We start from the raw sequence: 4,811 nt of genomic DNA on the forward strand, positions 1-4,811 counted from the left end.
CTGATTTGGGTTAAAGGCATCCAGACCACCGCAAGGGGCCCCGAAACTTCATGATATGGTAGGCTAAAAAGACATCTCAGGCATCCAGACTAGATCCAGGAGGCCAAAGTTCTTTTATTTAAGGCGCTCAAGCTTCAACCTCAAGCGCCTCAACAGGAGTTTTTGAAGCCATTTTTCTCCATTCGCGGTTCTGGTCAAGTCCTAAGCATGCTAAGTTATCATTTGTCATGTTAATCATCCTAAAAATACCTAGGAAACATCCTGCATTTTACCCGTCAATATTAAGGTTGTTTCTAGAAATAAAATATTTTATTTATGTTGATAGGATTAAGAGGAAGACAACTGAAGTTGGTACTTTTAGCACCCCTAGAACTGATAATAGATTTCCTACAAAAGAACTTAGGATTAAATTTGTATCTACATCATGCATATCTCTACATAGTAGATATCTTTGTAGGTTATTTTTTATGAGATCATGCAAACCGACTATAGAGGTGATTGATTACTATGCTTTAAGTAACTTAATTTATTATACTGGCTCGGTTAACATAGGATTGTGTGTTGAGTTGTAGAATGACTTGGTTAAGATTGATAACCTTACCTAATGTGTCACATTCCTGAATGAGTTTCACATATTAGGTGTTAGAAACTTTTCATAACTAGAATACATATAGATAATAATGGGGTCATGTCATGGAGAAGAGGATACCAGCCTCAGCCTGTACTAACAATAATAGAGGAGTTATTTGATTTTGACTTTATAGATACAGTTTCTTCCATCTCCAGCTATCCTTATTTTAAATGATAGAGTGATTAGACTTGAGGACTCAATCATTAATCTTAGATAGACTGTAGTTTATGAGTTTTAGAGACTATAGGAGCAGCAAGTTCGACATCTTCAGATGATGATGAAGATGTTTAAATCTTGGAGCATGAGGCACCCTCCTCCACCTTCTAAGTAGACTAGTATATCCCAGCAAGATTGAAATATCTTCTGTACTGAATACTGATTGTTGACTATGTTTGACTTGTTGGTTTTTACTATATTTGACTTGTTTATTCTATATTTTGAGACTAGTTTTTGTTGACGTACATTGACTTAGTACTGACTTAATTGAAGTCGTTTTCTTGACTTAACCAAATAATACAATTAGGAGTAGTCTCAATTAAAATCATGCATGCTTGGAGTCTAGAATTTTCTTTCTTATGTTTTCAAATTATTTAATTTTTGTCCTTTCAGGATGGTGCGGTGGTTAAGATATGTGAGATTATCATATGACGATTGGGGTCGAAATTCAATATGTCCGAGCATACCTTCCATCCATACCTTGGCTACTCACAATAATGACTAGTAATCACTCATAATTTATCTCTGTAACACCCCGGCCCGGGTGGACCCTACCCGGACCGAACCGAGAACGCCACCATCAGAATTGTCCATCAGGTTGACAACTAGCTCCACAGATCATCAGAGGTCCTTTCAGCGTGCTTTGTCCTCACTCGCACACACCCTGGAAAACTTCCCAAGAGGTCACCCATCCTCAGATTTTTCCAAGCCAAGCACGCTTAACTTTGGAGTTCTTAAGTTTAGACTTCCGAAAAGAAAAGTACACCTTAGTGATATGGATAGTACCATCTAACTTTTTTAAGCCATACTTAACCAGAATCTCAGAACCGGGGTATTACAATCACCCCCACTAAATGACACAACGTTCTCGTTATGTAACCACGAATCACTGTTAGTTAGAGCCCTAGAGCCAATCATTTGATGATTGTTGTATGGACTCGTTGTATCATATTCTTATGTATATATAAAGGCATTTGTTTATGGTTATTATGCTTACTTGTATTGGTGTCAAATAACTAAGTATAATAGCGTCCTTGAGTAGAAGGTTCTTACCTATATCAATCGATTGGTTGAATCGATAGTGAGATGATATAGAGAATGCTACTCTTAATCATTCCCAGTCAAGTATTAACATTCAGGGACAATGTTAATGCGATGAGACTAGCATGTAGGTCAACTCGATGACTTGATCTCACAAGTCATGGATATAGAGATATCAAGTTGACACATGGGTATGCATTGGAGAATGTATACTGAATGACCCGCCATGAGAAAGTATCATGGATCGATATATGAGTGTCATATACTTTCTCATGTGGCTATTAGTATGACTATTAGTCCTTGGACTTGAAGTCACCATGGTTCCCTACATAAGGAGTTACATACTTTGGCTTCGTCAAACGTCACCCGTAATTAGGTGGACTATAAAGGCGATTACTGGGTATGTAACAAATTATGCGGAGGGATGTGAGTGATGTAGATGGGATCTATCCCTCCTATATGACGGGAGTGACATCATTATTCTTGATAGAGTGAGACCACTAAGTGCATGACCATGCCCAAATGAGTCAATATGAGATGTTGAGCTCATTTGATTGAGTGAGTCTACTTAGAGTTCAAGGTTTATATTGATTAGAGGATGACACGGTCTATGCCTCACATTGATCAATCTAGATGTCTAGGATAGAAGGACATTGTCATATATTGTGAAGAGTCACAATTAGTAGTCACAAGGTGATGTTGGATCTCAACATTCTTGTAACTTGGGTAGTAATGATGTGTTGCTAGATACTGCTCATTACTTATGCTTCTAAATGAGTTTAGGAGCATTACCAACGTTACAAGAACCTATAGGGTCACACACAAAGGACAATTAGATGGAGATTATGTTCATTTGATGAACTAAGAGAATTAGGTTCATGTGATGAACCAAATTTGATTAAGAGTAATCCAAAGTAAACTAATTGAGTTGGACTCAATTTAGTTCATGTGTTAAATGAGTCTAATTTGGACTTAGACTCATTGAGCCAATTTAATTCAATGAATAGAGATTCATTAAATTAAAATTGACTTGAACCAATGGTTAGATTTGATCAACCATGGGAGACAAGTGGTTAAGTTTGACTTGACTTGAGAGGAAGATGAAAGATCAAGTTTGACTTAACCATTGCCACCTCATTTGTGAGTTGACATTAAGTGGACTAATGATGATGTGTCACATCATCAAAGCTAGCACATGTGTGTGCCACCTCATGAGGGAGATAAGAGTTGTGACTCTTGAAATCCCATGGAGGTTTATAAGCCTCAAAATGTGGTCGACCACTTTAACTCAATGGTGAGTTTCATTTTGGTTTTGTAACCTCCTTCTTCTTCCTCTCTACCTTTCTTCTCTCCCTCTCCTCCACCATTGTTGATCCTCTAAGGTTGCTAGCACATCTTTAGAGGTTCTCTTCATCGATTTGTTCATGTCGATACACATAGAGGGTTGTACACTTGACAACCTTGAGATCCGACGAACCTTGGACGAGCGGGATTTGTGAAGGGCATCGCATCAAGGGTAAACTCTTTTTCTTGGTAGATCTAGTGTAGATCTAGGTTAGAGAAACTCCTACATGTAGAAATTTTGTTTTATAACTTCGCACGGATCCGGTGGCATGAGATTCGGGGTTTATGCAACGCAAAAGGCGATTTTTTACGGCCCGAAAATCCCAACAATCACACCACAGACAAATCCCAGAATCTCCCTCGCTAGGTGGTGCCCTGGGTGCTCCTGACACAGGCACACTCACGGTCGCAAGGTTGCTCTGATACCATCTGTAACGCCCCGACCCGGGCGGGCCCCACCCGGACCGAACCGGGAACACTACCAGAATTGCCCATCGGGTTGACGACTAGCTCTACAGACCACCGGAGGTCCTTTCAGCGTACTTTGTCCTCACTCGCACGCACCCTGGAAAATTTCCCATGAGATCACCTATCCTCAGATTTCTCCAAGCCAAGCACACTTAACTTTGGAGTTCTTAAGTTTGAGCTTCCGAAAAGGAAGGTACATCTTGATGATAAAAATAATATCATTTAACTTTTTTAAACCATATTTAACTAAAATCTCAAAATTAAAGTATTACAATTTATCTCCTTCCTATTAATCTAGGAACAAATTAATGGAAATATTGAGAACGAGCGACTCACCTTTTACTACGTAAGTTGCTTAATTCTTTCTTTGCAAGCTTCAGAGTCCAATTTAACTTTCATTACAAATGTGACTGTAGGTGCTAAATGGATAGAGAGTTCAAAATATTTTTTTTAATTCCTTTTAAAATTCGTCTCTTTTTCAAAATTCCTTTTTAAATTTGTTTTAAAACTTATTTAATTTTTTCTTCAAAACTAGTTTAAAAAATCTTTTGAAACTTTTTAAATTAATTTCAAATTCCCTTATAAAATTTGTTTTAAAATGCCTTTTAAAACTTCTTTAATCTGTTTCAAAATTCCTTTTAAAATTTGTGTTAAAAATCGTTTTATCCTTTTAAAAACATTCTGTTTAAAATGTTTGTCTATATCTCTCAAAATTCTCTGTTGATATTTGACAAATGGGGAGAAAATTGATGTTAAGGTTAAAGAGAGTTAAGTGTTTTTTAAAATCTTTGCCTTGCTTAAAAGATAAACTCCATGTTAAATACCGAAAGAGAGATAAAATTAAGGGGAGCCTTGTTTTGAAACTAACAACTTATATTTCTTTACCTTTTGGTTTTCTTTGACTCTGAACCATAGATTATTATACAGGAAGAACCATATAATCAAATTTAAGTTTAGATATTGAAAAACATACAAAATTAAGGTATGACATGATCTAACGATGTTAATCAAGTATGCAAGGAGCATAACCAGGAAAGCTCAGTAGGACCAGTAAGCATCGATAAAAGGGGGTAGAGTGAATATTGATCATTACTTTTGTGATCATTTCATC

Source organism: Zingiber officinale, chromosome 6A (assembly GCF_018446385.1).
Source record: "Zingiber officinale cultivar Zhangliang chromosome 6A, Zo_v1.1, whole genome shotgun sequence".
Lineage (NCBI taxonomy): Eukaryota > Viridiplantae > Streptophyta > Magnoliopsida > Zingiberales > Zingiberaceae > Zingiber > Zingiber officinale.